Source organism: Kogia breviceps, chromosome 2 (genome assembly GCF_026419965.1).
Source record: "Kogia breviceps isolate mKogBre1 chromosome 2, mKogBre1 haplotype 1, whole genome shotgun sequence".
NCBI classification, from domain to species: domain Eukaryota; kingdom Metazoa; phylum Chordata; class Mammalia; order Artiodactyla; family Physeteridae; genus Kogia; species Kogia breviceps.
The window spans coordinates 193,147,779-193,171,978 of NC_081311.1; the positions used below are offsets into that span (position 1 = coordinate 193,147,779).

At 49.7% G+C, this 24,200-nt stretch overlaps 1 long non-coding RNA gene across 1 annotated transcript; it reads right to left on the reverse strand.

Moving 5' to 3' along the window:
• Window positions 1–21,528: 21,528 nt before the first annotated feature.
• Window positions 21,529–23,108, reverse strand: LOC131750539 (uncharacterized). The gene is made up of 3 exons (XR_010839340.1): window positions 22,619–23,108; window positions 22,352–22,450; window positions 21,529–22,245 (listed from the first exon to the last, which is right to left on the reverse strand). It is a non-coding gene; the product is annotated as an uncharacterized lncRNA (long non-coding RNA).
• Window positions 23,109–24,200: the final 1,092 nt, after the last annotated feature.

Here is a 24,200-nt window from a genome sequence, read left to right on the forward strand (position 1 = left end):
TCCTTCTGAATCACCCAAGTGTCATTTTTAAATGGCCACTAGTGGACACCCACGTCTGTCGCAGAAGAAAATGAGGCCAAGTCCCAAGGAGAGCTGGAGACAGACAGAGCCATGATAGAGACAAAGAGCCTGAGACAGAAAACACAATGGCATCATCCAAGGCCCTGGATCAGCCACAGCCGTAGCTCCTCACTGTGGCACCTTTAGCGCAGGCTTCAGGTACATGTCTTTTCCCTAAGCTTTGAACTGGATTTCTATCACTTTCGTTCAAAAGAATCCTAGCCAATATCCCCATGTCTTGCTGCCTCCAATCAGACCAAACTACCTGACTCCCTGCAGCCCCTTCCTTCAATGCAGCCAGAGAATGGTTACATGTGATCCCCTTTGGGGGCACTGGTTGGTGGTCGGGGCCCTTGGTGAGGCAGAGGGCGGGGGGAGGGCAGTGGAGAAGGGAAGAGGCAGGGAACTGTGCTACGTCATCTTATTCTTCAATGTAAAGCCTGACAATCAATGAACAAGGATTTCTGTGTGTGGTTCAGCCCGACCTCTCAGGTTCTGCTTTGGGGATCGGGGTTTGAGTCCTATCAACAGTAAAGTGGGACTTGCTTTCCTCTCCCATTGTTCCTTGGGCATGGACCCCATGTGGGGATCTCATGAAGGATGAGGGTGTCAGTGGTCTGGGAGCAGCATTTACCTGCTTCTAGGTGCCCTGGGCAAAGAGCAAGTTAATGGTATCCAGCGGCACACACCTTAACCGTTAAGTGCCATGCGCGTGTTAGCTGGTCATTATTATTATCATAATCATGAGCATCAAACTCTGATGTCTTAAATTAAGTGAATAACGTACGTCTTATGGAAAAATACAGTTTTTCCACATTCCTAGTCACTGGGATGCAGCAGCAGACAAAAACAAACACATAAAAATCACAGAGCTTACATTCAAGTGTGAAGAGGCAGAAAATAAATAAAAACCATCAGCATGTGAAGTGGTGCTAAGTAGAGAGAAATAAAGGAAAGTAAGGGAAACAGGAAGTAAGAGGAGGTCAAGGAGCTACGGGCTAGCATTCCTGTTAAGGTAACATCTGAGCGGAGCCCAGAGGGAAGCGAGCAAATAAGCTCGCAGGGCTTCAGTGTAAAGGCCCAGTGGGCTTCGGTGTAAAGGCCCCGCGGTGAAAGGGGAGCTGGTGAGATGGCCTCAGATCGGAGGCAGATAGACAGACGGCAGAGGGCCTGTGAGGCTATTTTAGGGCTTTGCTTTAACATGAAATTGATGGAATTTGTTGGAGGGTTTTAAGTTGAAAAGTTTTCGCGTTCTGTATCATATGCATGTGAAGCAAATTTTCCTTTCGCCTCCGGAAACTCTTCTACCTCCCCCTCTTACATTTCTCATTTCCTCTTTCTCTCCAGCTTTGTCTTGGCTGTCTCTCCTTCCCCAGGGTGGTTCACTCTTTCCCAGCCCCTCCATGCCTCCCTTCAACCTCAGCCTCTCTTGCTCCCGTTGAACTTTCTTCTGCTAAACACCCCATAAGCCCATCTGCAGGCCTCTACCATCGCCCTAATTGGTTTCTCTGGCTTCTCCCTTGGGCTGGATCTCTCCCAGTCATTCCTGCTCTTTTTCTCTGCCATTGTTTACCATGTAGAGGCTCCGAGGCTTACACAGCAGTGAGCCTTCTGAAATACGACTCTTGTCTCTGACATTTTGGGCAAAAGGGCATCCTACCAGAAAAAAGAATGCCAGATATAAACTCCTTATGCCAAATGCATTAAGTGTCTCGTGCACTTTGCAAGTTTGAGCCATGTCGTTTGCATGATCCTAGGGGTCACAACACAGGGAAAAGGCAATGGCACCTGCAAGGGGTCCAGGGGACGTGAGTTCTCTGATGTCATCACACCCAGCCTGTCCCAGGCCCTGCACCAGGAAGAAGCCCTCTTCTTGCAGAAATTGCTACACGCAGAGGAAGGACCAGAGACTGCAGCCCTTGAGCCCTCCAAGTTGGGAAAATTGTGCATTGACATTTATAAGCAGTTCTCTGTATCCCAGGAAGTGAGGTCTGAACACACTTTTGGACCAGGCCTGTCCTCTGGTCTGGGAAAACCATCTCCATGGTCACTGAAGTAGGCAGAATTTTGGCCCCCATGACTTTTATGCTCTAATGTCACAACCGCAATTATTTTGCCAAGAGAACTGTGAGATAAAAACTAGTGTTGTTTTAAGCCATTAAATGTGTGGTGGTTTGTTACAGCAGCGACAGGAGACTAACACAGCCCCTCTGATTAGACCACTGTAAACAAGAGATATTTGCCTCACCTCTGCAGTAATGTTCCTTCTAGAGAGGCCTTTCTTTGCCAACTATAACTTGGGTCGACTCTGCACCAAAGCTCAACAGGAAAATCCTCTCCCACTCTGTTTACTCTTGGAGAATTGACCAAGATATTCTTCTACTTCTCCCTTCCTTAAAATATTATATGTGGGGTGGGGGGCAATGTAATTTAAACTTTCCATCAGTTCTAGTGTTGTTGAGGCCAGAAGTCTGATGTCTTAGGGTTCAGAGAAATAGAACTAATAGAATGTGTGTGTGTGTGTGTGTGTGTGTGTGTGTGTGTGTGTGTGTGTGTGTACAGAGAGAGAGAAAGAGAGAGAGAGAGATTTATTTCAAGGAATTACTCATGCAATTATGGAGCTGGCAAGTCCAAAATCTGGAAGGTGGGCCGGCAGCCTGGAGACTCAGGGAAGAGCCAATGTTGTAGTTCAAGTTCAAAGGCTGTCTTTTGGCAGAATTCCTTCTTCCTTGAGAGAGGTCAGTCTTATGTGTTATTCAGGCCTTCAACTGATTGAATGAGGCCCACCCACGTTATAGGTAATACTCTGCAGCAGTATAAAGAATGGGCTGGATCTATATGTGTGGATATGGAAATTGTCCTAAGATACGTTATTAAGCAATGAAAGCAGAGTACACAACAGTGTTATTGCACAATCCAATGTGTGGTGTTTAAAGAATTCACATGTACTAAATTGTACATAACCACTATGGAAGAACTTTTTTACTTTACACACTTTTGCAATTCTCATTTTTAGAGAATTGCAAAAGTGTGTAAACACTTTTGCAGGAAAAAAGTGAATGTAATACTTTTGTTTTTTAATGAGAAAAATGATGTGACAGATATAAAACCACTGACATGGAATAATATTACTAAGTGAAAAAAGATTACAAAACTATGTATATGATAATCACATTTATTTCTTCACACATCTGTAATTATTTCCAAATGTATTTTTGTGCATAAAAAAAAAAAAGTCTGGAAGAATTTGGCCAAGATGTTAATTGTAGAAATCCCCAGCGGAAATTATTTTTACATTTGTGTCTTCAAAGTTTCTATTTTTCTACAAAGGATGTCTTAACCTTAGCACCACTGACATTCGGGGCCAGACAATTCTTTATTGTGGAGGCTGTCCTGCATCTTGTAGGATGTTTAGCAGCATCCCTGGCCTCTACCCACTAGATGCCAGTAGCATCTCCCAATTGTGACAACTAAAATGTCTACAGACACTGCCAAAAATCCCCTAGGGAGCAAAAGTACACCCCAACCCACCCACAGACCCTGTTCTGCAGTAAACGTGATTTATTTATGTAATTAAAAAGTTAAATAGATTGGACAGAAACACGGATGATGGGTTGATGATAGATAGATAGGTAGGTAATCGATAAGTAGATAGATGATAGATAGATAGATAGATAGATAGATAGATAGATATGAGAGAGAAACAGTGAGACATGTACAAGATATTCAGAGTAACCACAGGGAAGTAGATCAGTTAAGAAGCTCTTGGGCTCCCCTGGTGGCGCAGTGGTTGAGAGTCCGCCTGCCGATGCAGGGCACGCGGGTTCGTGCCCTGGTCCAGGAAGATCCCACATGCCGCGGAGCTGCTGGGCCCGTGAGCCGTGGCCGCTGAGCCTGCGCGTCTGGAGCCTGTGCTCCGCGACGGGAGAGGCCACAACAGTGAGAGGCCAGCGTGCCGCAAAGAAAAAAAAAAAAAAAAAAGAATAAGGGGCCGCAACACCATTCTTTGGGGGCTCTGCCTATATTCTAATGATATTGCCAAGATAAAAATATTTTTGATACTCCTCTTTGGAATTTATCTTCAAGAATAGATAGCATGTGCTTCTGAATAACTTCAGAGAGGGTTAGTATTTCTTCTTTTTTCTTTTTTTAAGTGAAATTGCTTCTAAGAAATAGACATATTTAATTTTGGATTCAAGTGTGATGAGTAAGTACGATCAAATTAACTAATTTTGTGTAAGAATAAGCTGTGAGAATAGTTTTAAGTAGATATTTGTTGTTATTATGAGTTGGATTGTGTCCCCCAAAAAGATATGTTGAAGTCCTAATTCCCAGTGTCTCAGAAGGTGACCTTACTTGGAAATAGGGTCATTGCAAATTAGTTAAAATGTCATACATTAGGGCTTCCCTGGTGGCGCAGTGGTTAAGAATCCACCTGCCAAGGCAGGGGAAGGGGGTTCGAGCCCCGGTCGGGGAAGATCCCACGTGCCGCGGAGCAGCTAAGCCCGTGCGCCCCAACTACTGAGCCTGCGCGCCTAGAGCCCGTCCTCCACAAAAGAAGCCACGGCAGTGAGAAGCCCGCGCGCCACAACAAAGAATAGCCCCCGCTCACCATAAGTAGGGGAAGCCCGCGTGCAACAACAAAGACCCAATGCAGCCAAAAATAAACAAATAAATAAATTAAGTTTTTAAAATGTCATACATTAGTAGGGTGGGCTTTTAATCCAATCTGACTGGTGTCTTTGCAAGAGAAGAGAACGTCCTGTGAACACAGAAACACACAGAGAGAGAAAAAAAACATGAAGACGCAAGGGGAGAAGACAGCCATGTGACTACAAACCAAAGAATGCAAAGGGTTGCGGGCGAACACCAAAAGCTAGAAGAGGCAAGGAAGGACCTCCCTTACCGCTGTTAGATAGCATGGCTCTGTCAACATCTTGATTTCAGACTTCTGGTTTCCAAAACTGTGAGACAATAAATTTCTGTTTTTTAAAGCCACCCAGTTTTGGGTTCTTTGTTACAGTAGCCCTAGGAAACTAACACAGTTGTCTACTCAGCATCCATTCCCTTCTTTGTAACAATACCCAGATTTTCATTTGTGTACTTACCCCTTCTGCACACCAACCATATACTACAGAGGAAGTGATCTACCTCCAATACCAGGTTGTACCCTGATAGGCTTAGACAATCAGCATCTTCTATTCCCTCACCCGTAAGTTACCGGTGCAGGGTTGGACATGTATCTGAAACTGGGCCAATTAGAGTGACCCTAAGGACCCTCACTTAGAATAGTGGACAGAGGGGTCTCTGGAGAAGGATGTAAACTGCTGGATGTGAAGCAGAAAACATGAAGCCTAAACTGCATCCGGCAACAGCCATCTTCAGAAGCAGCCCACAGGGTGAGCAACAGAGCAGAGAACCCAGAGCCCCTGAGTCTTTGGAAATATCTTGAAACCACAAGATCGGTCTACGCTGAAACACTCCAGTCTTATAATTTAGAAGGTTTATAGTTTAAGCCAGTGTGACTTGGATTTTGCATTCCTGGCAACCCAAAGCTTCTAGCTGACAAGCTGACATCACAAGGCAGTATGTGCCACCTCAAGCCAGCAAGAGGGGGTTTAAAGAGAAACCTTCGGAAAGCTAGACGTGAAAAACACAGGGCGGGAAACACATCCACCAAATCTGAAGATTGGAGGCTGTGGCTGAACTCCTCCTGGCAGCTTGTAGGAAGAGACCTGAGTGTAGTGAGAATGGGAACGGCTGCACTTTGAGAGCCTGACAGGACAAGAATGGATGTGCATCTCCCACCGGCCAGGGATGGACTTGCTGAAGGAAGCCGGACCAGGTCTTCTTGAGAGAGCGTCTGCCCGCAAGAACCACGTGGGAGTACGGCAGGAGAATGAATCAGAGAGCAGAAGGGGGGAGGCTTCCACTGATAATCAGGTGGCCAGCAGGTGGAGCCATTGCGCACTTTAAGGGAACTGCAGGTGCAATATACCCAGCAAAGGTAGAATCCCCGAAGAGCCCCCCCAAAAAAACTTCCTGGGAAAATAATCCGGCAACTGGGCCATCTACGCCATGCAGAGAAGACCAGAGCCAAATTGCAACAGAACTAGTCAAGCAAAGCCTTTCCTGTCCCTTCCTTCTCCTCCTCCCCTACTCACTTCAGTCCTGCAGAAACCAAAAAGAGCTGGTAGTAAAGGAGGAAAAAGATTGAGTCAGAAAGAAAAACAATCAGATCATTTTTCTGCTGGTGTCCAGACTATGGCAGCCCCCAGCTAATGTCAGGGCAACGATTTAAGTACAATAAAGTATCGAATATTAGAGCAGATGAGACTTTAAGAGGAGTCTGTTCTTGTGATTAAAAAGGCCTGGAAAAAGTATGGGACCTCCTCGGATTTTAACCAGTTTTAGTGGACTCTGCCATGCCCACATCCCTTGGAATTAACCCTACGCAGGAAGGCTGTGTGTTGCCAATACCTGCTGCTCTGGTTGAGGGCTTTTATCTGACGGGGCAGACATCCGAGCCTTGAGCAAGGCAAACCAGAAGTGCTGCAGAACTCATGTATGGGGAAGCAGTCCGCAGTCAGGGAGGGACAGGAGGCTGTTGGTTAAGTATCACAGCTTCCTGGCACCACAGCTGGGATGGCTCAGTGATACCTGGCCTGAAAACTCACTCCTCATTGGCTCATTCGCTTTCTTATCTCACCTTCTACCTGTGTGTCCTAGGACATTTGATTGCACTCAAATTCTGTCTCAGAGTCTGTTTCTGGGGAGATGCAAACCAAGACACCAGGCAAAGATAAGATGATTTCAAAGAGCAGGTTTGAGTTGTCACGAGGGGACCAAATGGCATCTTGCAGCTTATCCATTCAACACATCAGTCACACTGGCGTTCTGGTTTTACTCATAACTGAGTTTCCTGTCTAAAACCTGGGGACAGGAGGCAGTGGGGGGTCTTCCATTCTCATGCTCATCACATCTTGAAATGGAATCTGAATAGAGTCAGATACCCATCACACCACTCTTCTGACTTCTTCCTGCCTACTGAAACTTCTGCTTCCTCTTATGATGACCTCAGAATGGGACAAACTGTGCAGGGGGGGCAGGGCTCACAGGATGTGCAGTTCATCAAGTTGACTGATCTATGTCAGGGATGCTAGCTCTCATCAGCCCGATAGCCTTACTTACTTCGCTTTTTCATTTTCTTCTTAAAGTGTAATTTACTGACAGTAAAATGTAATCATTTTCATGTACAGTTTGGACACTTCTCTTTTGCTTTTTTTTTTTTTTTTTTTTTTTTTTTTTTTGTGGTACGCGGGCCTCTCACTGTCGTGGCCTCTCCCGTTGCGGAGCACAGGCTCCGGACGCGCAGGCTCAGCGGCCATGGCTCACGGGCCCAGCCGCTCCGCGGCACGTGGGATCTTCCCGGACCGGGGCACGAACCCGTGTCCCCCGCATCGGCAGGCGGACTCTCAACCACTGCGCCACCAGGGAAGCCCTCTCTTTTGCTTTTTAAATAAATTTGATTGTTGACTAGAATTCAATGATTAGAAGGGCATAAAACATATAGTTGCTTGAATTGTCCCAAAGTGAACAAACTTTGAACAAACTCGTACAATTGTATACCCCACCACCGAGGTCAACACATGCCATCACATTTATTTTCAACTTTAACCTTTAGGACTATGATCCATCTCAAATTAATTAATTTATTGTGTGAGGTAAGGGTCAGGATTAATTTTTTCCATATGGATGTTCAATTGACCCACATCCTTTATCGAAAAAAAAATCTTTCTTTACTGATTTGCCATGGAGCTTTTGCCATAAACCCAGGAACCATATATGTGAGGACAGTTTCTTGACTCTCTTTTCTATTCCCTCAGTCTATTTTTCTATTCTTGTACAATCACCAGACTGTTTTAATTACTGTAGCTTTATAGTAAATCTTGAAATCAGATAGTATAAGTCTTCCAGCTTTGTTTTTATTCAGAACTGCCTTGCCTATTCTAAATTATTTGGATGTCCACATAAATTTCAGAATCATCTCTCAATTACCACTAAGTAACCAGCTAGGATTTTTTACTGAGATTGTCCTGAATCTACAGGTAGTTTTAGGAAGAACTGACATATTTAGTTTTGAACAACATTTAGTCTTCTAATCCATAACCAAGGTATAGATCTTCACTTATTTTGTCCTTCTTTAAATTCTCTCAGGAATGTTCAGTGTATTTACTCTAGAAATCTTAAATAACTTTCATTAGATTTTCTTCCTGGCTATTTGCTATTTTCTGATACTTTCTTAAGGCCAGGACTAGAGTAAGGCAAGAGACGAGAGGAGAATGAATGCTTCCTTACATTTTTAAAAATTTTTTATTTTATTGAAGAATAGTTGGTTTACAATGTTTCAGGTGTACAACAAAGTGATTCAGTTTTATATATACATATATATATTCTTTTTCAGATTATTTTCCATTATAGGTTATTACAAGATATTGAATATAGTTCCCTGTGCTATACAGTAGGCCCTTGTTTATCTATTTTATATATAATAGTGTGTGTATGTTAATCCCCCCCCCTCAATGCTTCCATAAATTTTGTACCCTAGATCCTACTCTAACTTTATCATAGTCCCAGCCCTGGCTGTTCTACATGATACTTAATTAGAATTTTTATTTCTACTAAGCTGTTTCTAATATGTTAAAAGTTCATTTGAATCTTGGATACAAGACTTTGTGTCCAGCAAGCTTTGTAGCCCCGACTCTTAACTCCCAGAGAGGAGACTAGGGCATCCATGGCTTGACTCCTGTCTATTAAAGCTCAGGGATACGCAGATTCAGAAGGGGCTGCCGCATAGACTGAAAAAGAATGGAGTGCCTGCCTTGTTAGGCATCTGTGGGCTGTCCTCCAAAGCTCTCTATTGCATCCCTCCACTTCAGAGTCATGTACCAGGCTCCCAGTACATCATGGGCAACTGGGAATCCAGGAGGTAGAACCAGAACCCATATAAACAACTGTGGGAGGTAAACAACTGTGGGAGGGCAAGCACCAGCTTCTGGAAGTCCACGAAAGCCAGGAGTCTGTCCCCCGTCTCCCTATCTACCACCTCTTTATTTTTCCATGCCTAGTGCCCGTTACAAATGGGATGAGGGGTGATTCACAAAACTGCCTACAATGTGGCCAGATGAAATTAACATTTAAGGACATTGAAGGGAAAAATGGAGACATGGACATAAACTGAAATCAGGGAGGGATGAGCAAAACTGTAGGTGAAAAACCAGGTCAGAATCAGGGAGAGTCAAAGGCAGTGCCAGGGCCAGAACCAGACAGAGACTTTAGAGCAGACCCAAGGCTCTGTCTTACAACTTAGAGAGTCAGAACTTATTTTGACACCATCATCCCTTACCTGGATGACTACATTAGCCTCCTATCTGTTCTCCCAGCTTCTAACTCTGCCCTCTCCCCACAACCTACTGTCAAAATAGTAACCACAGTGATCCTTTGAAAACACAAGTCAGCCCCATAATGGGGGGAAATATCTACAAATCATATGTGATAGGGTCTAGGATCCAGAATATTTAAAGAATTCTTACAACGTATCAATAAAAAGGACAAATAACCCTATTTTTAAATGGGCAAAGGATTTGAATAGACTTTTCTCCAAAAAAAAAATATGCAAATGGTCAATAAATGCAGGAAACGTTGCTCAACATCATTGGCCATCAGGGAAATGCAAAGCAAAACCACAGTGGAACACCACTTCACACCCATTAGGAGGACTGTAATCAAAAGACACACAATAGGGCTTCCCTGGTGACGCAGTGGTTGAGAATCCGCCTGCCGACGCAGGGGACGCGGGTTCGTGCCCCGGTCCGGGAAGATCCCACGTGCCGCGGAGCGGCTGGGCCCATGAGCCATGGCCGCTGAGCCTGCGCGTCCGGAGCCTGTGCTCCGCAACGGGAGATGCCACGGTGGTGAGAGGCCCGCGTACCGCAAAAAAAAAAAAAAAAAAAAAAAAAAAGGACACACAATAACAAGTATTGGTGTGGGTGTAAAGAAACTGGAACACTCATACTTTGCTGGTGGGAATTTAAAAGGGTGCAATTGTTTGGGGAAACAGTTCAAAAGTTACCATAGAGTTATCACATGGCCCCCAAATCCTATTCAGAGGTATATACTCAAGATCACTGGAATACCACGAGGCAGTTCAAGTGAAAAAAGTTTCTGCTATGTGCAACGACGTGGATGAATCTCACCAATGTACCGCTGCATCAAAGAGACAAGGACAGATGGGTACAAATTGTATAATTCCATTTATACAAAGGTCAAAAACAGGCAAAACTAATTATTTTGGCTCATACCAAAAGTATTAGCCCTCGGGCCTTGGGAACGGCAAGGATCCGAGCCTCCATCAGCACCTGGGCTCTGGAGCTTTCTTTGTCTCTTGTCTCATCCTCTACTGGGGAGTCAGCTTCGGTCTCTCCAAATGTCTTTCTCTACAGTGCAGAAACCACGACCCTCGGTCAGCTCTGGACACACGTATTTCCAACCCCCTCACCTGGAACAAGACCTCTCTTCCCTGACTTCCCATTCAAAAAATGCTAGAGAAGACTTCTAATTAGCCAGAGATTATATTTGCTGACCCCTGGCTGGGCCGGCAAACAATAGCATAGGCAGCTCCTACGAGAACCCAGTGGTTGGAGTTGGGGAGTAGGAAGAGGTCTCTCTCGAAGGGATTGTGATAGACACACAATTTCATAAAATGTCCATGCAATTCAGGCCTCACCTTATCAGGGATTCACTCAACTGATGACTCTGTCCTTTCCAGACCAATAGTTTATGCCTTGTCCTCTCCTGGGTTAGTCCACGCACACTAAGATGTCTCAAGTCTTGCAGGCAGCTGGGGAAACACTCCTGGGTGTACCCAAGGTGAACGGCCACTCCTTTCTGTTGCTGGCACTAACCCCTCTAGGTGCCCAGTGGCATTCTCTACCTTCAGGAAATCTACAAACCGAACCCTAGCCATGCTTGCCTAGTCAATTTGGCAATACCTACTACATTTTAAATGTTTATATCTTTGATCTAGCATTTCTGTTTCTAGAAATATTACATCCTATACGCATAGAAACCCTCTCACAGGTGTACAAAAACATGTGCAAGGATATCCATTGCACTATTGTTTATATGAAGGAAAAATTGTGTTGGAAAGGGTTGAATTCCAAATATCCATCAACAGGAAACTCATTAAATAAGTGATTATTCATCGACATAATGGAACACTGCACAACTGTTTAAAAAATGAGATCCTAATACTGAAAGAAGTTCTATGTTAAGTCAAAAAGCAAATTGCAGAAAAATATCTATGGTACAATGATAAAAAAAGAGAAAAGGGCTTCCCTGGTGGCGCAGTGGTTGAGAATCCGCCTGCCGATGCAGGGGACACGGGTTCGTGCCCCGGTCCGGGAAGATCCCACATGCCGCAGAGCGGCTGGGCCCGTGAGCCATGGCCGCTGAGCCTGCGCGTCCGGAGCCTGCGCTCCGCAATGGGAGAGGCCACAACAGTGAGAGGCCCGCGTATCACAAAAAAATAAAAAAATAAAAAAAAAAAAAAGAGAAAAGAAAAAGGTAATAATAATAATACTATCTGTGTTCGTAGGTTCAGAGAAGAGAAACCTGAGCCATGTACACCAAAGTATTAACAATAGTTTCCTGGCACTGAGGACAGGGGGGAAGGGAGGTGAAGATTTACGAGGGACTTTCATCTTTCAAAGTATATATCTCCGTAATAGCTGAATTTTTCAAAGAAACGTAAACATACAATAATGATTTGTTTTTTAAGAAAGGGTCTTGGAAGTTGGGGAGAGCGTGACAGATGTTGTTTGATTGCCTTTCAGACAGATGTCTTGCGTTCACAAGGTTGTTTAAGAATTCAGACTTATCTCCTTGCTCACTGACCCATAACACAACAGACTAAATGTACGACATGGGAAAATTCTCTGGGACAAAAGAGCTTATTCAAGCAGACCTAACAGCCATGAGCTATCTCATAATCGGCAGAGAGACAGACTGCGTCGTGCCTGTGCTGGGAGTGGGGAGAGGCCCGGTTGGGACTGCCACGGGCTGGGAAGGCGGCTAACCCTTTTCTCCCGATAGCAGTTCCAGTGGTCTTGGCTTTGCCGTAAACAGGGCTGGGGGTGCCTGGTCTGGTCTGACTGTTGGGGAGACTGGACAGGAGGCCACAGGAGGAGGGTCAGGAAGCTGCTGCAGGGAGTAAAGAAGCCACGCGCTTCAGAGGGCTTCAGAGCTGGAGCGATCACAGAGAAAATGCAGAGGGGGAGATGCACCTTTGGGCGATGGGGGAAGTTGCACACCATTGAGAAGCCGGCCTATGTTAGGCACACCGGTGTAGAACCTGCATCCTGAGCTTTTCTGGCACGGGCAGATCACCTCTGAATCAGATGATAGTAATAATAAACCCCTGATTTACAAGCCACCTTCTACTTTTCCAATTACGTTGCCATCTAATCCTTACTTCACTTGATCATCACAGCCTTGGAGGGAGGGAGGCAAAGCAACTCTCATCATTTTGGACGAAGAAAGCAAGGCTCCCACTCATGGTGTCCAGCTCCCTCATCCCTCCCAGAACCCATCTGACTCTACAGGTCACCATAAGCCTCTTTCGGTCTGAGTCACAGTTTAGACTCAAGTGGACCCTCTACCACAATTTTTTTTTTTTTTTTTTTTTTTGCGGTTCGCGGGCCTCTCACTGTTGTGGTCTCTCCCGTTGCGGAGCACAGGCTCCGGACGCGCAGGCTCAGCGGCCATGGCTCACGGGCCCAGCCGCTCCGCGGCATGTGGGATCCTCCCGGACCAGGGCACGAACCCGCGTCCCCTGCATCGGCAGGCGGACTCTCAACCACTGCGCCACCAGGGAATCCCTCCCACCAGTTTTAATTCCTTTAAAGCTCATCAGAAATTTGCTTCTGTATTTCACCAGGAATGCTGATCTCTTTCCAGAAGGAAATTGCTAATTGCATCACACACAAAAATTTCTGTCCTGGACCAGTTTGGGGATACTTTTTCCTTTACAGATTGTTGGCATCACCCCAGGTGCTGATGAAAGAGCCAAATGTGTTCTCAGAGGAGGACGGGACGCTGACTCCTCCTAAGCCCAGTTTTGTCCAAGTGACCCCGCTCCTCAAAGGTGACTCCGTCCCAGAACTGTCTGCCCAGGGAACACCACTGATCATTTTGCTGGGGTCACATCAGGATTGCAGGCTACGTCCCCCAGGGTTTTCCCAAGGGTGAAAGGGTGGGAGCTTGAACTTGAGATGGAAAGAGCCTCCCTTCAGTTCCCAGGGTGGGGTGAGCACTCCAATTTGCGTGCAGTCGACTCGATTGAAAGTTTGCGGAGACAGACAGGGCCACCCCATCGCAGGGACAAAGTAAGGCGCTCCTATTCTCACCAAGCCCCTTGGCCATTGTGCCCCCAGCGGCTCTACCCTCCCCACTCACACCCTTGGCCAATCCCTGAACCCCACCCCCAGCTCCAGCTCCACAAATATTCCTCCCCTCTTTATTATGCTGAGCCATTCTACCACCAAGACCTCCCACCACCAACCTGGGCCCCACAGGGCTCTTTGCCTATTCAGAGACTCATTACTGCGCTCTTCCAGATAATGGGGCACCTTCTCCAAGGCTCAGCCTCTCTTCCAGCCCCTCCCCACTTTTGAGGAAGGAGCTGGGAGGTGGGTGGATCTTTACTCACATCCACCCTTTCTACTCTAAGGCCCCTCGCAAAGTAGCATCTTGAGGTTGGGGATTCGTAAAGGGAAGGGGCTCTTTGATAGGAAGGAGGCCACCAGCCCACACTCAGGGGTTGCCCCCGTCTGTCCTCTGCAACATGCTGAGAAGGCATCTCAGCAAAGGCTGGGGGACAGATGCCTACTGCGAGACAGATGCCAGCCAAGCTTCAGCATGGCCTCCAAGGACCCAGCTCTTCCCACCAGTGTGCAGACACTTCAGAGAGGCACCCTAACTTGGATCCTGTTACAGAAGTGAGGAGGAGAAAATAGAACAAAAAGCATAAATTGGACTACAGGGGGTGTCACAGAAATGGTGGATTTCCTGGGATTGGCTAAAGTATCCACCACGAGGCAGAAAGAGGGCTTGAGCTAGCAAGTGAGTTGCAGAATAATTAAACTCTTCTAAATTTTAATTTTAAACATTCAGACACTTGCATCTATAGCTTTGAAGTAGAAGATGCCTTAAAGATATTTTGATTAATATCTTTATTAAGCACCCAACATACTTCAGGAACTGCAGGATGCAGAGAATAAAACACTGAGAAACCAACAGGCACGAACAAGTACAGGTGTTAACTACCTGTGTGCACGTCAGAGGCAGCAGGGAGCCCAGGTGGAAAGCACCCGGATGGGGAGAAAGGAAGTCATCCCAATGCAGGGCCCCTGACCAGACCGTGCAAAAACAATAGACATTTCCACTTAAAAAAAAAAAAAAAAAAAAACTACAAGTAAGATAGTGACATAAACATTGAAATGAAATTCAAGGTAACTTGGAGTTAGGGGAGAAAAAAGGTCTGGGGTGGGTAGGCGTTCCAGGCAGACGGGCCAGACCTGAACGGTCTCCGAGGGATCCCAGCTCGCCCAAGAACCGCCAAGAGTGGAGAGTCGTTGCAACACGCAAGAGGTTTATTAGGAGCCGGTGCACCGGGGTTCCTTAGTCCTCACGCAGGAGGCCGAAGAGGAACCCGTAAAAACGGAATCACACACATTTTATAGGTTTTATTTTTCATTATGCAAAGTGTGGATATATCGAGGGTTTTTCTGATTGGTTTGTTTGTTCCGGACGGACCGGAGTGGGAACTTGGCTTTCGTTCCTTGATTGGTTAGCTATCGGATGCCTAATTTACATTTTCGTGTTTTGTGGTTTTTCCCAGATGTTTCTCGGAATTGTTTTCCCCAGGTGGGGGGGATTGAGTCATACGTTGTGATGATCCCTTCATTACAAATATGTGCAGGTTCCAAGAAAGCAAGGTCCAGGGGTTTCAGGGGGAGCCTTCAGTGGGCCTGGGCCCCCAGGTCTGAGAAGTGGATGGGTCAGAAGGAGAAGGACAAGCCGACCACAGGAAGGAGGCCTCGTTTGCTAAGGAATTGGGGTTTTCGCTAGAAGGTAAAGGGAGACCAGTAAGGGGAACTCTGGCAATGGGATTTGCATTTCTAAAAGATCGTTCCTTAGCTCTTTGGAGACTGGCCCCGAAGGAGAGCTCCTGGAGGGGAGCCAGGCATTGAGAGGCTAATGTAATAACAGGCAACGAACGGGAGGGAGAAGACAGGGCCTGGGGGAGAGGGGAGGAGGGGAGGAAGGGGAGGGGGAGTCTGGGAGGGTCAGATGAACCTAGTCCCTTGGACCTGTGTGGGAGGGGAGTCCCAACGCAGGTGAGGAGATTAACATCTGGGTAGGTGACAGGGCTACATCCCTGGCTCGGGAGCAGATTTTGAGGCAGGGACTGTCATTTGAATGACGCCCTGGCTTCTCTGAGTTGGGGTCAGGGTGGGGTTTCCTCATCTGGGTTCTGCAACACTCTCCAAAGTGCCTTGGGTGCCCTTGGAGTAACAGAAAGGACACCCGGTAGCCCCCCCCCCCACTCCACTCTGGGCTGTGAAGGCATCTCTCCAGAGGCTGAAGCCCCAGGTTTCACAGGAGCTGGTCCCTGACCCTCTCCTGGAATCACCCCCAGTGAAAAGGGCCAGACAAGGTGAAAAGACATCTTAATACTTTGTGGAATGGGCTCAGCGTGGTGGTGTCTGGGATGGGGGCCAGGGCTCACAGGGCAGTGGGGCTAACGCAGCTCGGAGAAGACTCGACTCGCTATAGAGGGCTGGGTCCACCCAGGGTCCAGCCCTGCCCCTGGGGGCAAAGAAGGGGTTGCAGGGCAGAAAATGTGCCAAAGGGCACCCGGGTTGGCTCCAGAATAGACTGACACTCAAAACTCAGGCCGCCTGTCACAGTGTGCTGGGGGCCCCCTCCTGGTAGAGCTAACAGCTGCTATTTGCCAGCCTTTACCAGCTGCTCACTCTCTGCTGGGCCTGAAGCCAGCACTGCAGAGCCTCTTCCACACCCTTATTTATTGACTTGAGGTGCAAGTACGAAGCCTCATTACTTTAGCTGTTGTCATTTTAATTGTGATCCCTCAGGCCATTCTCAGGCCACCCCTCCCTCTATGATCCTTGCCCCTGGCCTCCCAGTCTGTGGCCCACACAGCCCTCAAGGCCTAGCTCAGGGCTACTTGCTCCGTGGGCTCCAGACCACCTGATGACCACCCCACCCCCACCCCCACCCCCACCCCTCTCTGGAGCCCGCAATTCCTAGTCTGCTTCTTTGGGCGCACAAGCCTTTCTGCCTCGAGCTGGGGCTGAAAGCAGGGCTCTGCCTTGTTCACCTCCTCCCACGATGTCCTGCACACATCAGGGTCTTCGTGGGCATGTGGAAGCAACTCCTTCATGAAGGGAAGTGTCCCCCAAAAGGGAGCGGTGGGCGAGTGGTGGCCTCTGCACCCCAGTCTTGTGCCATAGCCTGGCGGTGACTACACGGCAGATACCCTGCAGAGACCCTTTCCTGGACGTGCAGAGCATCCGTCCCCCGGCCACCAGCCCTGCTCTAGGGATAGCACCCCATCACAGACTCACGGCCCCTGCAGCCACTATGCCCTCTTCAGGCTCTTCCAAAGGAAAGTTCCTCGCCTGGCAGATAGAGTCTCAGGCTCCCTGCTTCCTCCCAGGCCTCCGGTGACCCCTCAACCGTCTTGACATGGAGCCAACAGCACCAGCTCTGAGCAGGCCCTTCATAGGCCACACAAGTGTGTCCTTGGGACCCTTGGCCACAGCCCAGGTGACCACAAACCCTGGCACAGTCCCTGCCCCCCACTCCAGCTCCCACTGAGAATGGCTCTGCCCGGCCTGGGGTGCCTTCAGCATCTTTAGCCAAGCCTCTGCTGCCGTCCCCAAACTCCCGGACCCCTCCCAGCCGCCCCGTGCTGCCTGCCTGCCCAGCTTTCCCCAGGCATCCCCGGTTGTCTCCGTAACCCCAACCTGCCTAGCCAGTCTAGTTCAAGCCCTGGGTCCTCTCTTCCTACCCTTTCAGCTGTACGTAGCCAGAGGTGCCCCGTGGAGTCCTGAGGGACGAGTCGCCTGCCTCCCAGGGAAGACATAAAGCACCTTTTCAGAACGCAGCAGGTTTTCACTTCTAGAACTGCAGAATCACCCTGAAAATGAGAAACAGGGTGTTGGGTGTCTGATAAGTGAAGATAGGGCTTTGGCGGATGAGAGGTTCCGAAGGAAAGGCAGTTCCACTACTTTGTCTAAAGAAGAGCCCAGGAGTCAGCCCGTAAGTAGGGTAAGCGTGCTTGGGAGACCCCCACCGGGACGCATGCGGACGCCCTGCTCGTGACCCTCCGTCAGCCCGCGCCAAGCCCAGCCCTCGCAGATGTGCGGCCAAAGTCATCTGCCCAGCGGGGCGGCGGGCGGGCACCTGGAGCCGGGGGCCCTGCCACTTCCTCAGGCTCAGGCAGGTGGGTGTGGCCTGGGGCAGCCTCGTCATGCCCTCTGGCTTCCCACCAAGGCCGTCCAGGCCACCTGCCTCTGCATCCAGCCCCCGTGATGCCACCGCCCTCTTCCTATGCCAGGCTCCTTCCTGTTGGGGGCAGGGACTGTGCCAGGCAGTCTTGTCAACAGGAACGGGCCGTGCTCCCGGGCACATGGGCTCCATCCCTAGGCCCCCCTGCACATACCCCGGGGGGCCCGGCAGACACAGAGGGTGTGCCCAGCCCCCATCCGTCTGCCACACTCACACCAGGGAGAGGTGGCCGGGTCACAGGCAGCTGCCCTCTGGCTCTGGGGACAGGGTGGAGAAGGGCCTGCCCTGGTTCACCTTCACCCAGATGCTGACCTGCCTAGTGGTCAGGGCTGTGAGGCCAGCAGGGGAGGACAGAGGTTCCCAGCCAGCCTCCCGAAACCAAGCTTACAAAGTCAGTAGGCAGAAAGTCTCAGAAGGCCCCTCCTTGGTGCAAAGGGAACACCGGCACGAGGAAAGGACAAGGGCCCTGGAGGCCACAGGGGAGGGGTCCCGAGGGCAGAGCACAGGCGGACGTCCACCCAGGCCCCACAGGCCTGGCTTCGGACTGTGCCCAGACTGTCCTCGTTCCTCCGGGAAGGCCTGGACGATCCCCATCCTCGGCTGTGGAGTAACCGGGCCATTCCACAACCAGCTACCAGTGACAGAGAGCTGGTGGCAGGGGCACTTCCACCTCCCCATGACCCTGGCTGAGATGAGCATGCTGTGGTCTTGGAGGGGGAAGAGTCAGACAGAGGAGACAATCTCAGCTCCCAGGAAGAGGCGATCTGGGGGCGGGGGGTGGGGCAGGCAGGGGCAGGGGAGGTCACCGACCTGTCCAGGAGTTCAGACCTTTGTCCCGCTAGTGGTCAGAGTTTCCGTCCTCTTTCCTCATTCTCTAGAGCAAGGAGTTTGGGGTTCAGGCTTGACCAACTGCAGCCTAAGGCAGCACATGGCAAGGTATACAGCCGGTGTCAGTTAGTGGTGAAGGGAGCTAACACTGAAATCAGACGGGATCCCAGCCCAACCCATTATTAGTCACTTGAGCTCTCTAAGCCTCCGCGTCCCCACCTGTAAAATGGTGATAGTATCAGTGACCATCTCGCAGGGCTGCTCAGAGGATTAAGCGAGAAACTGGACATCATGCACTGTGGACAAAGCTTGGCACCTCCTGGCCCTCAATAAACCCCAACCAGGACTATTGTCCTGGCTATAGAAGTGCTAGCTGAAGAACCAGTGGGCTGCTCACACCCTCGTCTTGGGGGGTCTGCCCCACTGGGTGGGCCTGCAGGCAGTGCCTCAGGACCAACTGCTTCCAGGGACACGGAAGAAATGCTTTCTCCCAAAGCTGCCTTCTTTCTCCTCCTTCCACTGGCTTCAGTGTCTGAAGTTATACCATAGAGACTTGTTTGTTTGGGTGGCACCAGCAACATCTCAGATCACGGGTCTGCACAATGCTGCTGAGAGAGCAGGCGAGAGGGCAAGGGGTCCAACGTAGACCCATTTAAGGGTGGGGTTGGGAGCGGGGCAGGTGGAGGACAGGCCGGACCTCCCGCAGAACTCCGGATAAGGAGGGGGCCCTGGTGAGTCAGCAGCTGGTCTCCCTCCCCCCACCCCGGCCCCAGGAGGCCTAACACCTCAGGATGTAGCCTTTCCCTAGTGCCTGCCCCCATCATCACTTCCTGGGCCTCAGTTTCCGCACCTGAGACGTAAGTACTTATCTCTTAGGATTGTGGTTAAGATCAAATGAGACAACGTGTACAAAGCCGTTCACACAGAGCTAAGCATGGCTGCTCTATTCGCTCACTAGGGCTACATAACAAAGGACCGCAGACTGGGTGGCTTAAACTACAGAAGTTTATTTTCTCATGATTCTGGAAGCTAGAAATCTGCAGCCAGGGTGTCAGCAGGTTTGGTTTCTTCTGAAGCCTCTCTGCGTGGTTTGTACGTGGCCTTCTTCTCTCTGTTGTCTTCACAGTGTCTTCCTTCTCTGTGTGTCTGTGTCCTAATCTCCTCTTATTATAAGGATAGCAGTCATGTTGGATTAGGGCTCACCCTAATGACCTCATTTTAACTTCATTACCTCTTCAAAGACCTGTCTCCACATAGAACCACATTCTCAGGTACTGGGCGTTAGGACTTCAGCATATGAATTTTGGGGAGGACACGAGCCCCTAATAGGTGGTACTCAGGAAACATGGCTATTTAATTCAGTTCAACAAGTACCTTCTTTAGGCCAGCATTATTCTAGGCTCTTAGAACGTATTTATAAGCAAAGCAAACCAAGACCCTTATTTGTGTGGGGCTTAAAACTGAGGTGGGGAGAGAGGTGACAGACATGTACAGCCAACATAATACAAATAAGTTAAATGCTGTGCTAGAAGGTGATCCATTCTATTGAAAAAAGAAAAACAGAGCAGGGTAATGGAATCAGGAAATAGGGGTTGAAATTTTAAATAAAGTAGTCCGGATAGGTCTTCTTGAGGCAACATTTGCAAAGCCTTCAATGAGGCTTTGATCTACTATTTATGATGATGATGATGATGATTCCTAGGAAATCACAGCAGATTCACTGTTCTGCAAACTCCCACATCCCTGCCCAACCTCACTCACCTTAGTATCTGAGAAGAAACAGTGCTTCTGAGATAGAAGATCTTATCTTGACTCTTCTCTTACTAGCCATGTGATGCAGGAGAAGTCACTTAACCTCTCTGAACCTGTGGCCCTACACCCCTGCACTCCTCTGGGCCACCACCTCAGGGTGGTAGGATCAGAGGAGAGGCACGGCCATCCTTGGGTGGGGCTGCTCTAGGGTTGGCTGGGGTAGGTGCTGAGATTTCAGAAGGAGCTACCAGATTTTGTGTAGGAAGGGCTGTGTGTCAGTTAAGACTCTGTTTACCTGCAAGTACCTGAAAACTAAAGTAACAGGGGCTTAAACAAAGAAGAGATCTTTTTTCATCTCTTGCAAAAAATAAATTCAGAGTTGGCAGTCAAGGGCCGGTGCTACTACTTAGGGGTGTTAGCCAGATTCCTTCTTTATTTCTCCTCCACCACACTCAGCACCTGGCTTTTGTCCTCATGGTTGAAAAGTGGCTGCTGCACCTCCAGGCATCCAAACTGTCTTCCAAGAAGGTAGAAAGGGGAAAGGGTGAAGTCAGCAATCAGAGGTAAAGAACTGACGAACATGTCTGCTGAGTCAGTTCCTTTTTCAATATCTACTAGCTGACTTCTCCTCTCATCCCATTGGGCAGAACTGGATCGACATAGCCACCACAAAGGATCCTAGGAAGTATTTTAGCTGGGTACGTTGCTACCCCTCTCCCCAAATCAGGGTCCTGCTAGTAGAAGGAAGGGGAAAATAGACCTGGGTAGGTGCCTGGCACACTGCTCTCAGCAGAGCTCAGTACAGTGAGGGTGAGTGATGCATTAGACCCCTGGTAAGGTCAGTGCTGTAGCCCAGAGCCTGGCCCAAGATCATTCCCACCAGCAACAATGGCCCCAGGACTGGCAGGAGAGTCCAGAATTGAGAGGGGCAGAGCCTAGGGCTGTGGATCTGGAGGGACTGCGTGGTGTGGGCTGGCCAGTGGTGGGTAGACTTTTTGCTTCTCTAACCATGTACCCTCCTGTCTCATTCACACACGTGGGGTGCCTATGCACCAGCATCCTGCAGCCTCCATTTTCACTGCTTGCCCTGGGGTCTCCCGGACACTGTGAGCATGGTGCCCATGGCAGCCGGGGGAGGGGGCCTGGGGGCGGAGGGGTTGGCCACTGCCCCTCATCACAGCTTCCTGGAGGTTTCCCCCTCCACTCTGCCAAAGAAGGGATGAAAAGCTGGGGTGTGGAGGTTGTGCACCAGTTTTAATATTATTCCTAGGGAATCATAGCCCATTTGCCACCTGCTAAAGTCTAGGCTCCATTAATGTCCAAGGCTAGGACATACAAGCCTGGTGCTGTGCTGGAAAGCGGGTGCAGGCAGGTGGCAGGAGGACCCCCAAGTTAATATTTCAGTGAATTATGCTGGCAGGCACGTGGGTTGCTTAGCAGGTGCAGGGGACGTGGTAGGCCTCCAACAAGTCTGTACTGATGGGCTCTCGTTGCCACCAGCTTAGGCTGAGCGAACTATGAGGGGGCTTGCGATCATCACACCTTCTATGGGGGCCTTTCTGGGCCCTCCTGCCTGTCCTCAGTGCTGTTTAACTCTCCGGAATCTTCCAGCACAGCTGCAGATAAGAAGACCTTGGGACCAGAGGTGGCACTTGCAAATCAGAGCCATGTGAAAGCTGGGGTTGGTGACCCAGGAGAAAAGATGGGAAGAAGATGAATAGACTGAGGGTACCAGGCAGGGCATTTCTGGGGGGAGGGACTGAGGGCCTGTTCGACTGCCAGGGCCGCCATGGCAGGCACCCCAGACTGGGGGCGGGGGAGGGTACTTCCACGGCCGAGAAATTTATTTTCTCACGGTCCTGGAAGCCGAAGTCCAAGACTGAGTTTGGAGGGCTGGTTCCTTCTGAGGCCTCCGTCCTTGGCTTGCAGATGGTGTCTTCTCCCTGTGTCCTGCCAGGATCATACCTCTCTGTGTGTATCTGTGTCCTGATCGCCTCTTCTTATAAGGATACTGGTCCTATTGGATTAGGGCCCACCCTCATTTTAACTTAATTACCTCTTTAAAGACTGTATCTCTCCAAGTTACATTCCGAGGCAGTCGGGGAGAGGGCTTCCACCAGTGAACGGGGGTGGGGCTGGAGACATAATACAGCCCCTAAGAGCAATCACATTGCGGATATCCGATATGGGGCTGGCCCCGCATGGGAGACGGGCGGAGGACACCCCGATGCTGTACGGCTACCCAGCCCCACTCTGCTGCCACCACCACCAGGCCGAGCCATCTCCTTCCGACCTCCCCAGCCCCCTACTTACTGCTCCTTACCACTCAGACCAGCTCCAGAGCCTTCCAAGACAAGATTAGCTTCTCAAACCACTTCTCAGGCTTGACGATAGCACCCGATGGTGAGTAAGGGAGGGAATTTCAGGCAAGGTCAGAAAGGAGGCTGGCACAGGGTATGGGGGGGAGGATGAGGTGTTCTGGTTGCTCCTCCCCCAGCACCCCAGGAAGTTGCCCGGCCAGGCCTCTGCCCTGCCCCCAAGCCCGCTAGGCTCGACCGGCCCCCAGGCTCCGGTTTGCTGGCCCAGGAAGCGCTCTGACCTGTCTCTGGCCACACTACCAGGCCTGCAGGTCTGGAAGGAGAACAGGGAAGCAAAAGAGGAAACTGTGTCAAGAAGGAGAGGGGAAGGACAGGGGCTCCCCCTTCCCTCTTGTCAGGCCCTGCAGGGCTAGGGGGCCCCGTGGGGACCGCATCCCTGCTGGGAGCTGCACCCCTGCCCAGCCTGGCCCCAGGTGCCCTGCTCTGCCTGCTGTGACCTGGGCAAAGCATGCTGTTCCTGCACACACTCGTGCTTTCTGAAACTTGAGGAGGCCAGGGGGGTAAGGGGGAGTCCCGCACAGTCTGGGTCCAGCTGGTCAGGCTAATTTTAGGCTTTTCGCAGCTTGACCGAGGTTCACCAATCTCCATTCACCCAGAGAATGTGCGTTGATCAGATGGTGCCTTCACTCACTGTGACCCCCACCCGCTAAGAAAGCACCTCCCTCTGTCTAATTTCAAGCCCTCTTTTACCTGCCCTGGGTCCCACCCCTCTGAGGAAACCCGCACTGACCCCTACCTCCTCTCCCAGCCCCTGGGGCAACTGCAGTCTGAAGGCACAGTGGAGCCCTGTGTCCCCAGTGCTGGCAAAGTATGGGGCCGAAAATAAGCACTCAGTCAGTATGGGTGGAAGGAATGAATGAGCACTTTATTACCCGGGGCTATCGCGTGCTACATGGAGGTTAGGTCTAAAGTTAGCCAATAAGGTCAAAAGAGCTCAGAGTTTAAATCACCCTTGAGACTCCATCAGGAAGACATAAATCTCTCAGTAAGCACAGTGCGATGATACTTCCTCCGCAAGATCTCCCTCCTCAGACCCCCGCCCCCAAAGCTAAGGGGAGGGTCTTGGTCCTCTCCCCAGCCCCAACCCCAGTCCTCTGCCCAAAACTTGGGGCTGACAGGTACTTGCTCGGGGATTCTTGAGGTTCACACAATATGTCCCCAAAAGAACCCACATCTAGAATTCTCCGAAGTAAGAGGTTCTCCATCCCCTCTCCGCCTCTTCCGGGGCTGCTCCTCTGTTGCCATGGCAGCCAGGGCAGAGTCTGGCAAATCCTCAGAAAGACCAGCAGGCTGAGCATGAAGCCAGTGAGAGACACAGAGGAGACCTCAAGGCAGACAGCAGAAATTAGAGGCCTGTAGGAACGGCCCAAATTTTAAACGGCCCTCAAGTATGAGGGGGAATACTCTCCAGCTCCAGGTATGAAAAGGCAAGTGCCCTAGGCTGGTAGATCCTAAAACTACCAGCCAAGAAAGGACAGCTATTCCTCTTACTTCATTTTTTCTCTATAGTTCAATGGGTTTTCTCCA